This window comes from Fukomys damarensis, unplaced genomic scaffold (assembly GCF_012274545.1).
Source record: "Fukomys damarensis isolate Sample0158 unplaced genomic scaffold, DMR_v1.0_HiC HiC_scaffold_24, whole genome shotgun sequence".
NCBI classification, from domain to species: domain Eukaryota; kingdom Metazoa; phylum Chordata; class Mammalia; order Rodentia; family Bathyergidae; genus Fukomys; species Fukomys damarensis.
The window spans coordinates 59,158,438-59,175,311 of record NW_022900936.1 but is presented as its reverse complement, the minus strand read 5'-3'; the positions used below and the strand labels follow the sequence as shown (position 1 = coordinate 59,175,311).

General features: G+C 34.2%; 1 long non-coding RNA gene and 1 other non-coding gene across 5 annotated transcripts in view; one reads left to right on the top strand and one right to left on the bottom strand.

Annotated features, from left to right (window-relative positions):
* Positions 1-16,874, top strand: part of LOC117283244 — a 297,894-nt gene that overhangs the window by 87,428 nt on the left and 193,592 nt on the right. The window lies entirely within an intron of this gene.
* On the bottom strand, positions 481-589 carry LOC117283325. Its single transcript, XR_004514292.1, has one exon. It is a non-coding gene; the product is annotated as a U6 spliceosomal RNA (small nuclear RNA).

Sequence of the window (16,874 nt, the reverse complement as noted above, 5' to 3'; positions counted from 1 at the left end):
CATGATCCTATCTTCTGTATCTGATATTCTGTCCTTACATTGGCTCACTCTGCTGCATATACTTAACACTGTAATTTTTAATCTTCTGGATATCTTGAATCTGTTTAATACATTCCTTTTTTTTTCTTTGTGTGCATTTATGGTTTTCATCATTTTCTTAAACTCCTCTATGTTTTTTTAATCTGTATCTGCTCTAGAGTTAATAAACGTGTCCATTATGATCACTATCTCTAAGGTTATCTGAAAAATTATTTCTGATTTTATTTTTTGTAGAGCCTCATTGAACTGCTTTGCTCCTTTCTTTAGATACCACTTCAGGGAGTTGAGCTGGGTGGCTTTTCATTGGCTCAACCTCAGTCACCCCAGGGTTTGCCTTCAGTGAGCTGGCAGTGTGGGATTGTATCTTGCATCCTCGTCTTCTTATTTTCTACTGTTTTTTTAGTTTAATTCCTTGGGTTGCTGCTTGTAAATTGCTTATTGAAATATATGAAATGCTTCATGAATTTTCATGTCATCCTTCACAGGGACCATGCTAATCTTCTTTGTATTGTTCCAGTTTTTAGTATATGTGCTGTTTAAGTTTGAACAATAAAGGTTTGTTAAGTCAAAGAAAAACTGAGTAAAAAATCATCACCCACAAATTTTCGCTGTAAGAGTTATTAAAATCCTTCAGGAATAAGAAAAATCATACCAAGTGACATGGAATTTGTAGTGACACCATAAATAGTAAATATATAGATAAACCTAAAATGTTTCATTTCTTTTTTAAAGTTTATTTCAGTATAATCAACTGTTAGAAGCAAAATATGTCATGTAAATCTTTATGTAGAATTGTTGTGGGTTTGTATGCTTAAGGAATATTTTTCACATAAAGTGTGGGAATAGAGAGATAAAAGTATGTATACTGACAAAATTATCTAATATTATGTATGTTGTAGCATGCTATTGCAGACAGACTTGGACTTACAATGATTAAGTTGTAATTTTTCAAATTCAGTTATGCAAAAGTGATACACACTCAGTGAAAACATACTTTGATTTGAATTTACATCTTTTTCATGTGCCAGTGATATGCAGTAAAATATTGTCATAATGCTGGACTGCAAGTCTACTCCAACAAGCTGTAAGTTTCAGTCAGCCCTGTGATCATGCAGATAATGTTGCTAGCTGTGATGTTCAGTAGGTTAGGGATGTTAAATTCATTTTTAGTTTACAGTATTTTCAATTTACAATAGTTTATAGGGATAGACATACCTTGTAAGTTGAGGAGAATCCATATTTCAAGATACTTGATTTAGTTAAAGTTACATATTATAAACCTTATAAAAATCATTATAAAATAAATGAAAATACTATAACTAACAAGTCAAAATAGAAGAAATGAAATATTAAATAATTCACTATGACAGTTAAACTGGATTGTCGATTTGATTAGCTTATGAGCTTCCTAGGGGATAAGTAAAGCACACTTCTATCTGTGTGTGGCTGGGTTCAGGGAGCTGTAATCCTCCGTCTGTATCTGGTCCTTGGTCTATTCTTCTCTTTATCTCTTCTCTTGCTCTACTTTCTAGACTAAGCCACTGTTCTCCACTATGGCCCTTGTACTATAATGTTCCTACCTTGAAACTAGCCAATCATAAACTAAATTCTTTAAAACTTTATCCAAATAAACTTTAAGCCAAATAAACTTTATCCTTTAATTATGAATGATGAGCATTTTGTTCCAGCAACAGGAAGGCTGATTAACATATCAACTAAATAAAAAAGAAAGATGAAAAAGGAAAGATGACAGAAGAAATATGACTAATAGCAAAGAGATAGCGATTGAGTGGACTTGAACTCATTTGTATTAAATATTGCTTTAAATGCTCTTACCAAGTGAACTAAAAGACTGAGACTGTGGGACAGGGATTTCACTCAGTGGTTCCACTGTGTCTGCCTCTCAAGCACAAGGTCCCAACTTCAATCCCCAGTGCCAAAAACAAAACAAAATAAAACAAAAAAACCAAAAAAAAAAAAAACCACACAGAGATTGTTACACTAGACAAAACAGTAACACTTATGTTGTATATAAAATATTTATTATAAATAGATATAGATACATTAAAAGTTAAAAAGTATATTTCACAAAACTAATCATAAGAAATCTAGATATATTTTACAGTGAGAAAAGTATAATATTGTGACCAAGAATGCTGACATAGAGGAACAGATTATAAACAAAAGCCAATCAAGAAAATATAAATATTTAAATATGTTAATTATCTCATTAGGATCTTGTGTACTATTATAGTTTTTAACACCATAGAAATTATTCGATATTTGCACATGTGTGACTTATTTATTTCACTTAGTAAATCCTCAAAATGTATCCATTTTCATATGAATGACTTTAATTTCTCATTCTTTATGGCTGAGTAGTATTCCATTTTATAGAAAAACCACATCTTCTTTATCCAGTTTTCAACTGATGGGCAAATGTGCTGTTTCCGTGTTTTAGCTATTACAAACTGTAGGGAAAGTTGGAAGGGTAGGAGAAAGTGAATAAGGAAAAAGCAAAAATATGAGGAAATGAAAAAATGGAAATAAAGTGTTTGAAAATGGAGAGGGTAGGAGGAGTGAAGGGAGGGCAGGGACAAGGGGAAAAAATGAGAACCAAGACCTGTTGTGTAAAAGTACAAGATCCCAGTAATTAATGTAACTGTACTGTATACTTAGAATGTACTAAAAAACTCAAGAAAAAAAAAAGAAAAAAAATATGTAGATCACTAATAAGAACTTCAAAACAAAACAAAAGCTATTAATTATAGTTTAATAAATAACTATAGTTGGAGATTTCAACACTCTTATTGATAATGTGCATAAACAAAACAAGCAAGAAAGGATCAGTTTATAGAATTGTACCACTAACAGCAGAATATGTTTTATGTAAAGATGATAAATGCTCAGATTTAATTGCCATAAATGATTGAAATAAACTATGTTCTTTGTACATAACAGAATTAAATTAGAGATCAAAATCTTGAAATTAGAAAATTTTCAAATATTTGAAAATGAAGCAACATACTTCTAAATAATCCATGGGGTCAAAATTCAGTAATCAATTGTATTATTTCTTTTTTTTAAGCTTTAATTGAGTTTATTGGTACATTTTAGGGATACAGTACAGTTACATTTATTGTTGAGATCTTGTACCTCTACATGACAGGTCTTGCTTCTCATATTTTCCCCTTGTCCCTGCCCTCCCTTCACTCCCTCCTCCCCTCCCCATCTACAAACATTTTATTTCCATCTTTTCATTATCTCACATTTTTTTCTTTTCCCTTATTACCCTTCCCCTGCCCATCCCACCTTCCCTATACCTTTAGCCCCTTTCTTCCCATTTCACAATGTCAGTAATCTTACTAGGATCTTATGTATTACTACAGTTTATTCACACGAGAGAAACTATTTGGTATTTACACATGTGTGACTTATTTATTTCACTTAGTAGTATATCTTCAATATGTATCCATTTTCCAATGAATGAATCTATTTTCTCATTCTTTATGGCTGAATAATATTCCATTTTACAGAAAAACCACATCTTCTTTATCCAGTTTCCAACAGATGGGCAAATGGGCTGTTTCCAAGTTTTATCTATTACAAACTGTGCTTCTATAAACATGGGTGCGCAAACATAACTGTCATATGATTCTTTTAGTTCTTTTGGAAAGACACCCAGCAGAGGGATGGCTGGGTCAAATGAACCTCCAGTCCAAGCTCTTTGAGGTATCTCCATATTGATTTCCACAGTGGTTGCACCAGTCTGCACTCCCAACAACAATGGAGAAGGGTTCCTTTCTCCCCACAACCCCACCAACATTTGTTATTGTGTGATTTCTTGATAGCGGCCATTCTTTGTGGGGTGAGGTAGAATCTCAGTGTTGTTTTCATCTGCATCTCTCAAATGACCAGTGATGTGGAACATTTTTTCATATATTTACTTGCTGCTTCTACTTCTCTGTCTGAGAAACCTCTGTTCATTTCAGATACCCATTTTTGAATCGGGTCTTTATATTTGGGGAGGCTGATTGTTTTGAGTTCTTTATATATTCTAAATCATAGTCCTTTGTCTGAGGAGCAGCTGGTAAAACTTTTTTCCCACATGGTAGGTTGCCTCTTAATTCTGCTGATGGTTTCTTTTGCAGTACAGAAGCTTTTTAATAAGATGAGATCCCAGTTGTTGATTTTTTCTGCTAGTTCCTGTACTACTAAGGATTTGTTCATAATGACTTTTCCTATGCCAATGTCTTCAAGAGTTCTGCCTAACTTATCTTCCAGCAAGTTTAGTGTTTCTGTCTTAATATTTAGATCTTTAATCCACTTGGATTTTAATTTAGTGCATGGTGAAATATAGGGGTCCAGTTTTAATCTGTGGCAGGTTGAAATTCAGTTTTTCCAACACCATTTTTTAAAGAGGCTATTTTCCTCCACTGAGGATGGTCAGCTCCTTTGTCAAAGATGAGGTGGCTGAGGACATCTGGATTTGTTTTTGTGTCTTCTAATCTGTTGTACTGATCCTCAAGCCTGTTTCTTTGCCAGTACCATGTTGTTTTTATCACAGTGACTTTGTAGTATAGTTTCAAATTGGGAATTGTTATACCCGCTGCCATGTGTCTGTTGCCTAGGATGGCCTTTGGTATTCTAGGTCTCTTATAGTTCCAAATGAATTTTTGGATTCTTTTTTTTTTAGTTCTGTGAAATATAGTGCTGGAATTTCAGTTGGCATTGCATTGAATCTCCATAGCAGTTTTGGTAGTATGGCCATTTTCACTATGTTGATTCTTCCTACCGAGGAGCAGGGGATATCTTTCCATTTTTTAATATCCTCTTCAATTTCTTTTTTCAGAGTGCTATATTTTTCAGTGTAAAGATCTTTTGCTTCTGTTGTTACATTGATTCCTAGATACTTGATTTTTTTGGATGCTATTGTAAAAGGAATTTTTTACCTTATTTCTCTCTCAGTGAGTCTGTTATTTGTGTATAAGAAGGCTATTGAGTTTTGGGTATTCACCTTGTATCCAGCTACTCTACTGAATCTGTCAATTAAGTCTAGAAGTCTTTTGGTGGAGTTTTTTGGGTCTTCAATGTAGAGTATCATATCATCAGCAAATAATGACAGTTTAACTTTTTCCTGTCCTATCTTTGTTGCTTTAATTTCTTTCTCTTGTCTAATTGCTGTGGCTAATGTTTCCAGAACTATATCGAAGAGGAGTGGTGAGAGTGGACATCCTTGTCTTGTTCCTGATTTTAATGTGAAGGTTTTCAGTTTTTATTCATTTACCATGATGTTGGCTGTTGGTTTTTCATAGATAGCCTTTATTAAGTTGAGATATAGACCATCTATTTCACTTTTTTCCAGGGTTTTTATCATGAATGGGTGTTGAATTTTGTCAAATGCTTTTTATGCATCTATGGAGAGGATCATATGGTTTTTGTCCTTGACTTTGTTAACATAGTGTATTACATTTATTGACTTACGTATGTTGAACCACCCTTGCATCCCTGGAATAAATCCAACTTGGTCAGGACATATGATCTTCTTGATAATCTTCTGTATTTGTTTGCTAGTATCTTATTAAGGATTTTTTCATCTATATTCATTAAGGAGATTGGCCTGTAGTTCTCTTTTTTAGTTGCATCTTTCCCTGGTTTGGGAATCAAAGTGATACTTGCTTCCAGGAGTGAATTTGGAAGTGTAGCTTCCCTTTCAATTTCATTGAAATGTTTGAAGAGTAATGGCAGTAGTTCTTCTCTAAATGTATTGTAAAATTCAGCAGTGAATCCATCAGGGCCTGGGCTTTTCTTTGTTGGTAAATTTTTAATTGCATTTTTAATTTCACTAACTGTTATTGGGGTGTTTAAAATGTTTTTATCTTCTTTGTTCAAGTTTGATAATTCATAAGTATCTAAAAATCTGTCCATTTCTTCTGTGTCTTCCATTTTATTGGAGTACAGGTTCTCAAAGTAGGTATTAATGATCCTCTGGATTTCTATTGGATCTGTAGTGACTTTGCCTTTTTCATTCTTGATTGCATGGATCTGAGCCTTTTCTTTGCTTTTTTTGATAAGATTAGCCAAGGGTTTGTTGATTTTATTTATTCTTTCAAAAAACCAACTCTGTTTCATTTGTTTTTTGTATCATTTTCTTAGTTTCCATTGCATTGATTACTGCTCAAATATTTATAATTTCCTCTCTTATTCGAGCTTTGGGTTTTTCTTGCTCTTGTTTTTCTAGGAGTCTGAGATTCATGAGTAGGTTATTTGAGCTTGCTCTGTTTTCGTAGTGTGGGCATTCAGTGCTATGAATTTTCCACATAGAACTGCTTTCATCGTGTCCCATAGATTCCTGTATGTTGTACTGGCATTTTCATTTATTTGTGAAAAGTATCTCATTTCTTCTTTAATTTCCTCTGTAATCCATTGATTGTTCAGGAGAGTGTTGTTCAGTTTCCATGTGCTTGTGAAGTTCCTACAGTTTCTTGTACTATTAATCTCCAGCTTGATTGCACTGTGATCTGACAATATACAGGGGATAAATTCAATTCTTTTGCATTTATTCAGACCTGTTCTGTGAGCCAATATGTGGTCTATCTTGGGGAATGATCTATGTGCAGCCGAAAAGATTCTCATTTTGTGGGGTGGAATACTCTATAGACATCTATTAAGTCCATGTGTTCCAAAGCTTGGTTCAGTTCTATTATTTCACTGTTGATTTTCTGCCTAGATGATCTGTCAATTTGTGATAGTTGTAATACTACAACTGTATTAGTGCTTATTTGGTTTTTCATGTTACTTAATATTTGTTTTATATAGTTGGGGGCATTTATATTTGGTGCATATGTTTATGCTTGTCATCTCTTCCTCTTTAATTGTTCCCTTTACAATGATGTAGTGGCCTTCTTTGTCTCTCTTAATGAGTTTTGGTTTTAAATTTACTTTGTCTGAGAATAAGATTGCTACCCCTGCTTGTTTCTGGGCTCCTGACGCATGGAGAATTGTTTTCCATCCTTTCACTTTCAGTCTATGGGCTTCCTTTTGCACTAGGTGTTTCTTGTATACAACATTTTGTTGGATTTTGCTTCTTAATCCATTCTGCCACTCTGTTTCTCCTGATTGGTGAATTGAGGCCATTAACCTTGATGGTTATAACTGATATGTTCTGACTTATTATTGTCATGTTATTGTCCATTTGTTAACTCTTTTTACTTTTTCTCCCCTCTCCTTTTAGTTTCTTGCCTTGCCTATCTGATTTGGTCTGTTGGGCCTCATGGTATTGTGACCTTCATTGTCCTTTCCTAGGATATTGTTTAGAATTCTGTGTAGTGCTGGTTTGGTGTTCATGAAATTTCTCAGGTGTTCTTTGTCATGGAAGTATCTTATTTCCCCATCTATTTTGAAAGAGAGTTTTGCAGGATACATCAGTCTAGGTTGGAGGTTGTTTTCTTTTAGGACTTGAAGTACCTCACTCCAGGCTCTCCTTGACCTAAGGGTTTGTGTTGAAAAGTCTGCTGTGATTCTGATGGGCTTTCCTTTGTATGTGATTTGTTTCTTTTCTCTTACTGCTTGTAGTATTTTGTTTTTCTGTTGGATTTCTGGGATCTTGATTATTATATGTCTAGGTGTAGATTTTCTTTTTTATCGTGGCTAGTTGGAGTTCTATATGCCTCAATTATCTGTATGTCTAATTCTTCCCTTCTGTTTGGGAAGTTTTCTGTCATTAATTCTTTGAAGAGCTTTTTAAGTCATTTGTGTTTTCTCCTGTTATTTCAGGAATTCCTATCAGTCTTATGTTATTTTTCTTTGAATCATCTGAAAGTTGTTGGATCAATTTCTCATGATCCCATACTGTTGTTGAGAGACCTCTCTTTTCATGGTCACTGACTGCAATCCTATCTTCTATATCTGAAATTCTATCTCACAACCTTTTATTCTGTTGCATACACTTTCAGTAGAGTTTTTATTCTCCTGGATATCTGTTTGAATCTGTTTTATGGATTCCATTTCTTTCCTCTGTTAGGCATTCATTGTTTCCATTTCTTTCTTATGCTGAGTCTTCATGGCTTCTATCATGGTCTTGAGCTCATCTATTTTTTTGTCAGTTTCTGCTCTAGAGTCTCGAATCATGACTTTCCTTTTGCTCACCATCTCTATGATTAACTGGCAAATTATTTCTGATTTGAATTTTTCTAGAGCCTGATTGATCTGTTTTGTTACCTCCTGTGCTATGGGTCCTGGGTGTCCTCCTGGTTCACTATCAGACTTTTCATTTCATTTGCCCTACTGTTTGCCATTGGTGAACTGGAAGTCTGTCTTTGTGTCTTGCTTAAGTGTTTTCTCATTTTTATTTTTGTTGTTGGGTAGTTCTTGGTTTAATTCTGGGTTATTACTTAAATCTTCCTGATATAATTGTGCTTTAGCTTTTGAGTCTCTAATGACTCATAGATATCCTCATTTTCATAATATCAGAGAAAACAACTCATTAAATCAATCACAATCCTTTATCCCAATTGATACTTTCAGCAGCCCAGTAGGATCAAGCACAGCTTGCAAATTGACCACTCGTGGTAGTCATTAATCTATCACCTTTAAACCATGTGAATTGAATTACTATCAAGGGGCAGCCCAAAATATTTTTGCAGTGAATACGCTATTCAATATTGCATCTTTACCATTTAGTATGGGGGCTTAGACTGAGTTAGGATGAGAGGAGTACATAAGTGAAAGAATTGGAGAAGGTTTCAAGTGAAGCCAGGGGATGTAGAATGACCATACAATCTTTATGAAATTATTAACTCAAAAGGGTATAGACAGAGTGCAGGAATAAGAACAAGAATATATCCCCTTAACAGTAATAGGGGCTCGCCTTCCTTTGAAGCTACAGAGCCATGAGTGAGGTAAAATGACAGAAGAAAAGAACATAAATAAAAAAATGATAAAAGAAGTAGTCTGAGTTAGAGCAGGAGCAGAAATAAAAAGGGAGATGAGGGATAATACAGTGGAGACAGAAACTGAGTTGGAGAAAGAGGACAGAAAAAAGAAAAATTGCAGGGTGGAATGAGGAAAAGAAAAAAAAATGAAGGGCTTCTTTCAGATTATGTCTCTGTTGCCATATTATACCACATGTACAGCCATGTGCAGAACTAAATCCCCTGATCTCAGCTAGCCAATGGCAGGTCCCTGTGACTCAGACTGACCTCATTCTACAAGGCCTAAATTGAGTTTCCCGACCAACAGGGTTGAACTCCACTCAGTTCTATTACAGGTTTCCCCCGCCCTCTCTTTAAAGATGTTCAAAGTTGGGAGCTCAGAAAAATACCCTTTATGACCACCTATGCTTCTGCAGAGTGGGTCCAAGGACTGGCCCAATCAGGAGTTTTGAGAATAGCGGGAGAGGTCAGGTCGTGGGAGTATTTCAAGGGCACGCTCGCAGCTACCTTCCTTGCTGGAGCTGGTGGCACGCAGTCTGGGAGGTCACGGACCTGCCAGGTGGGCCTGTGCAGGCGGCAGGGGAGATCTCCCAGTTGTAGTACTTCTTCAGAACTGTTACAACACATGGCCACAAACTTGAGTAGTATAAAATAACAAATTCTTTCATAACTCTAGAGCTCAGTCTCCAGTCAGTTTTACTGAGCCATAATGAAGGTGCTGTCAGTCTTGTGCTTTCTTTAGAGATTCTAGTGAATTGTATGATCTTAACTCTTCTATACCAGTGGCTATTAACATTCCTTGGTTGTTAATAAGGCCACATTCCTTTGGCCTTATTTCTTTGTTTTCCATTCAAATCTTTGTGTTTTTGCAGATAGTGTGATATCATTTAGGGCCTATCTAGACAACCTACAGCAAGCATTTTCTTTTAAGATCCTTCACCACATTTTCACTATGTGATCACATATTTTGCCATATAAAGTAATATTTAAATACTTTAGAAGTTAGCATGTGAAGTTATTGTTGTGGCTACAATTCAGTCCATTTAAGCAAGAAAAATTGAAAATACTTTCAATTCTTTATAATGAAAATGTGAAACACTTAAAACAATAATGTTTAGAAGAAGATAGAGTTTAAAATTCCTATATTAGAAAAAGAAAAATGTTGTAATCCGTTATCTAAGCTTTTTCTTCAGGATCCAGGCAAAAATGGCAGATTAAAAACAAATCAAGTAATGGAGCCAGAGATTTAGCTCAGTGGTTCCACCACCTGCCTCACAAGCGCAAAGACTAGAATTTGATCCCTGGTACCAAAAAATAAACAAACAAACAAATTAAGTAGACGTGAGAAAATAATCTAGAACTAAATTAAAATAATAAACTGGGAAAAATAAATTTAAACATTTTTTACTGTGAAAATATGAATATAATTGATATACTTAATCACTAAATAGAAGTTACAAATTTAAAAAATTAAATTAGTAGTGAAGTAGAGAAATCACTACAGAACTAATAGATATGACTTGAATAATAAAAGAATGATGAATATCTATGTCAAAAATTCAGGAATAGATGATCTAGATAAATTACCTGGAGGATGCACCTAATATTATTAAAATAAAACAATAAAAGTTTTGCTATGAATATATCAATAATAGGAAAATGACATTTACTTCAGACACTTTAACATGATTAGGAGGTGCTGAAAGTGCAGTAAGTCAAGAAGAGGGCAGAAATGTTGAAAATAAAGTTTCTTATGAAAGCAGCTGGTTTTATTTTTTCATTCAGTTTATTGGTACTTTTTAGGTATACAGTACAGTTACATGCATCATTGGGATCTTGTACCTTTACGTGATGCGTCTTGGTTTTTATTTTTGCCCCATGCCCCTGCTTTCCCTTCACCCTATCCATCTTTCCCTATTTACGGAGACTTTGTTTCCATTTTTCCTTTTCTCATATTTTTTTGTTTCCCTTCTTTCCTTTCCCCTACCCTTCCCATTTCCTCTACTCCTTTAGCCCGTTTCTTCCTATTTCACATTACCAATTATACAATTTCAATGTTATTTATACTTTTAGTTTTTCATACCAGAGAAAGTATTCAGTATTTACACATTTCCTATTTATTTCTCTTAAGAGTATGGCCTCAATGTGCATCCATTTTCCTATATATATCTCTAGTTTCTTATTTTTTATGGCTGAATAGTACTCCATTTTACAGAAAAACCACATCTTCTTTATCCAATCTCTAGTTGATGGGCCATTGGGCTGTTTCCAAGCTTTAGCCATTACAAACTGTGGCGCCACTATCAACATGGATGTGTATATATCACTGTGTTACAATTCTTTGAATTCTTTTGGAAATATACCAAGCAGAGGGATGAATGGATGAAATGGGACCTCTTACTCCTAGCTTTATGAGGTATCTCCATATTGATTTCCACAGTAGTTGCACCAGTCTGCACTGCCACCAACAATGGAAAAGGGTTCCTTTTCCTCCACAACCCTGCCAGCATTTGTTATTTCTTGATTTCTTGACAGCAGGCAATCTTTCTGGGATGAGGTGGAATCTCAGTTTTTTTTTTCATCTACATCTCTTGAATGACTAGTGATGTTGAATGTTTTTTCATATATTTATTGGCTGCTTTTACTTTTTTGAGAAGTATCTGTTCATTTCAGATGCCCATTTTGAATTGGGTCTTCATATTTGAGGTGTCTGATTTTGAGTTCTTTATATATTCTAGATAGTAGAACTTTGTCTGAGGAACACCTGGTAAAAATATTTTCCCACATTGTAGGTTGTCTCTTAGCTGAGTTGGTGGTTTATCTTGCAATACAGAAGCTTTTTAATAAGATGAGGTCCCAGTTGTTGATTCTTTGTGTTAGTTCCTGGGCTACTGATGATTTTTTCATAAAGGCTTTTCCTATGCCAGTGTCTTCAAGAGTTCTACCTAACTCATCTTCCAACAAGTTTAGTGTTTCTGTTTAATATTTAGAGCTTTAATCCACTTGGATTTTAGTTTAGTTGAAAGGTAAGTGTCTAGTTTTAATCTTTGGCATGTTAAAATTCAGTTTTTCCTACGCAGTTTATTGAAGAGGTTATCTTTTCTCCACTGAAGATGGTTGACTCCTTTGTCAAAGTTGTGGTAGCTGAGTACATCTGGAGTTGTTTCTGTATCTTCCAATGTATTCCATTGATCCTCAGGTCTGTTTCTTTGCCAGTACCATGCTCTTTTTATCACAGTGGCTTTGTAGTATAGTTTCAAATTGGGAATTGTTATACCCGCTGTCATGTCTCTGTTACTTAGGATAGCTTTTGCTATTCTAGGTCTCTTCTGTTTCCAAATGAATTTTTGGATTATTTTTTCCAGTTATGTGAAATATACCATTGGAATTTTAATTGGCGTTGCATTGAATCTGTATAGCACTTTTGGTAGCATGGCCATTTTTGCTATATTGATTCTTCCTACCCAGGAGCAGGGATGTTTTTCCATTTTCTTATGTCCTCTTCGATCTCTTTTTTCAAAGTGCTGTAGTTGTCAATGTAGAGGTCTTTTGCTTCTTTTGTTAGATTGATTCCTAGATACTTGATTTTTTTGGATGCTATTGTGAAAGGAATTATTTCCCTAATTTCTCTCTCAGTGAGTCTGTTATTTGTGTACAAGAAGGCTATTGATTTTTGAGTGTTGACCTTGTATCCAGCTACTCTGCTAAAAGTGTCAATTAAATCTAGAAGTCTTTTGGTGGAATTTTTTGGGTCTTCAATATAGAGTATCATATCATCAGCAAATAATGACCATTTAACTTCTTCCTTTCCTATCTTTATTGCTTTAATTTCTTCTGTCTAATTGCTATGTCTAATGTGTCCAGAACTATATTGAAGAAGAGTGGTGATAGTAGGTATCCTTATCTTGTTCCTGATTTTAATGTGAAGGTTTTCAGTTTTTGGCCATTTAATATGATGTTGGCTGTTGATTTTTCATAGATAACTTTTATCAAGTTGAGATAAAGTCCATTTTTTCCAGTTTTCTGCAATGTTTTCATCATGAATAGGTTTTGGATTTTGTTGAATGCTTTTTTGAACCTATTGAGATAATCATTTGGTTTTTGTCCTTGACTCTGTTGCTATAGTGTATTACATTTATTGATTTATGTATGTTGAACCATTCTTGAATCCTTGGAATAAATCTTCCAGGGACTTGCTCGGGGTGTATGATCTTCTTATTGAACCTCTGCATTCTGTTTGCAAGTATCTTCTTGAGGATTTTTGTGTCTATGTTCATTAGGGAGAATGGTGTGTGGTTCGCTTTTGTGGTTGGGTCTTTTCTCTGGTTTTGGAATCAAAGTCACACTTGCTTCCAGGATTGTATTTGGAAGTATTGCTTCCCTTTCAATTTCAATGAAAATTTTAAAAGTAGTGGCAGTAGTTCTTCTTTCAGTGTTTTGTAGAATTCAGCACTGAAGCCATCAGGACCTGGGCTTTTATTGTTGGTAAAATTTTAATTACATTTTCAATTTCACTGATTTTAATTGAGGTGTTTAGAATTTTTTTATCCTCTTCGTTCAACTTTGATAATTTATGTGTACCTCGAAATCTGTCCATTTCTTCTGTATTTTCCACTTTATTAGTGTACAGGCTCTTGAAGTAGGTATCGATGATCCTCTGGATTTCTGCTGGATATGTTTGGATTTCACCTTTTTCTTTGTAACTTTATGGATTTGAGCCTCTTCCTTCCTTTTTTTGACAAGGTTGGCTAAGGGTTTATCAATTTTATTTTTTCTTTCAAAAAGCAACTCTTCGATTCCTTGTGTTTGTTTGGTTTTTTGTTTGTTTTTTGTAGCATTCTCTTAGTCTTCATCGCATTGATTTTTGCTCTGATCTTTATAATTTCCTCCCTTGTATGAGCTTTGGGGTTGTCTCTCTTTTCTTTTTCTAGAAGCTTAATGTTCAGCAATAGGTTGTTTATTTGAGATCTCTCTGTTTTCCTAGTGTGGGCATTCACAGCTATGAATTTCTGTCATAAAACTGCTTTCATTGTGTCCCATAGATGCTTGTATGTTTTATTGGCACAGATCTACTCTATGTAAAAAGATCCCATCATGATTACAGGATATAAGTTAAAGATATAAAAATAAATTCTATTGCTATTATAGTAACAATAATTAAAAGACAAAATATAAAATGCCATTCACGATAGCATAAAAATCATATACGTAGGAATAAGATTGTATTTACATGTAATTTTTATATAGAAAAATAAAAAAATATTAAAATATTGTTGAAAGAAATTATCTCTAAGCCATTTTCATGAATGAATAAATCTAATGTTGTTAATTTAACCAGATCTTCTGAAAATAGACTGTAGAATAAATGCAGTCCAGTTAAAATTATAGCAGGCTTTTATAAAAAACTGACAGACTAGAAGGGACAATTGAAAAATACATTGAAAGTTTAATTTAAAAAATTTTATTATAGTAAAAGACACATTGCCAAGAATAATGGAAGAAGTGTGGTCAAATGGAGGGGGAATATTTTGAATATTTTGAAGTGAATTAATGTAAAAATATATCTGAAATTTTTCTTGAAGACAGGACAAAATGTTTGCAATCTTGGGATAAGCAAATCTATTTGAAACAGGGTAAGAAAAGCGCAGACCATAAGAGACAATAAGATACAAAATTGACATCATATAATTAATTAAAAATTGACAGTGAAAAATAAGCCATATAAGCTTGCAGTACAAGAAATCATTTATCATAAATATATCTAAGAAATAATTTGTACTGAGAAAACATAAAAACTCCAAATATCCTATGTTAGCTGAATGAGTAAAACAATTTTGATATGTTCATCTAATAGAATACTAGTCAGCAGTAAATCTGAACACTTTATATACATGAGTTAATGTCATGCTTTGTAAATGAAAGTAGAGAATTTATACAGGCACATATTCCAGAACAGATAAGCTCACAAAATGTTCCAACAAAATGACTGAATCTTCTTGAGTTTGTAATTGAATACTATTCCCTGTTATTGTTATGCATTTACTTCTTCAGGAAAAGATAATTTATTTCAAGAAAAGAATATATTTCTCTCTTTTTTTTTTTTTTGCTTCTTTTTCCTTCTCTTCTATTAATGCCAGGTGTCTTCTATGGAAATACTGAAATATTGGGTATTAGTTATGTAATTGTTATACATTGAGAAAGTTAAGTTTTGGCAATGCAAGAGTTAAGTAGCTTCATGATTTATTATTATCTGGTTATAAACTGAGTGTGCCCCTAAGATTCCTCATATCCATATGTAAGCATTATATTTGTAGATATCCTTTTACAACTTTAAAAGGGAAGACACTTGTATGAGTCAGTGTGTACTAGGGAAACAGATATAATACAAGATATACAAATATATAAGAATTTAAAAGATTGTCTCACAATGGCTGCCCACAGAGCTGAGCATGGAAGAGTACAAAATAAATATTTGTCTGCATTCTAGGGATCCGAAGGATACAGTTGAATACCTGGAGCACTGTTTAGTGTCCTGTGCTAGTCCATAACAGGAGGCTGAATGGTCATCAAAGGTTGATGAAAGGTTTGAAAGTGTTCGTGCCTTAAACTAGAGTCTGCTGGAATCTAGGAGAGAGAGCCAAGGTGAAAGGAAGACTGGCACTCCTTTGAAGGAGGCAGAAGTAAGCCTTCCTCCTTCCTTTCCCTTTTGAAGCATTAGGGTGGGTCTTCCATACCCAGAACTATACCAAGCCACTTTAGTTGGGTATTACTTATTCAGGTTGACACATTCAATCAAGTATCACAACAGTTTAAAGGAGGAAAGTGTTGTGTAACATTTCTGTCTTCTCATCAGTAATATTTTCAATGGAAATATTTTAAAGCCTGGTAAAAAGTGGTACATGACTTTTTTATTTTATGTTTTTAGTAATTTTTGAGCACTTCTTTATATGTCTATTAATATTTTTATAATTTTGCTGTAAGAACTCTTAAGTACCTCCCCCATACACACTCAGAAATAAATCTCATTATTTTGTAGGGCTGTCTATTTAAAATAGGTGCACTTGGGGGAAGTTCACTTCATAGGCCCTGGGAAGCAGCGCACAGGAGAAGGGAGTTAGAGAGGAGGGTTCTAGGGAACAGATATAGTACCCAGGGTCACACAATCATGACCCTCCTAGGCATACACAGCTTAGCAGCATTTGTTTTTATTTGATTTTTTGATGATAGCTATTGTTTTTGGAGTAACAGAATCTCAATGTGGTTTTGGTTTGCATTTCTCCAGTGGCCAAAGATATTGAACATTTTTTCATTTACTTATTGACTATTTGTACTTCTTCTTCTGAGTAATGTCTATTCATTTCAGTTGCCCATTTTTTAATTGTCTTTTAATTTTGGGAGGGGTCTAATTCTTTTGAATTCTTTATATATTCTAGATATTAGCCCTCTGTTCAAGGAATAGCTGGCAATTTTTTTCCCATTCTTCATTCTGTTGGTTATTTCCTCTATCCTTTGTTTTAAATTGGATATTAGTTTCTCCATTATATTAATGTAAGAGTGAAGAAACAGATTCAGATAACTAGATAATTTACGTAATTTCTTATAGTGGGCTCTTGCTATCTTTTGTCATATAAAGAACTAACCCATGCTCAGTGGCTTAAAACAACCAACATTTATTTTATTTCTGTGGGCCAGAAATTCTAGAGCTATTTGACTACATAACTCTAGCTCAGAAGCTTTTACTGGTAACAGTGAAGAAGTTGGGCAAGGGACACACTTGCAAGATGGCTTCCTCATTGTTTTTGGTAGGTACACTCAGTTCCTTTTTGACTGTTGGTAGGGGTGGGGGTTTAGGGGTGGGCAGTGAGAGAGAGAGATTGCAAGATGGCAGCAAAAGTTTGTGAT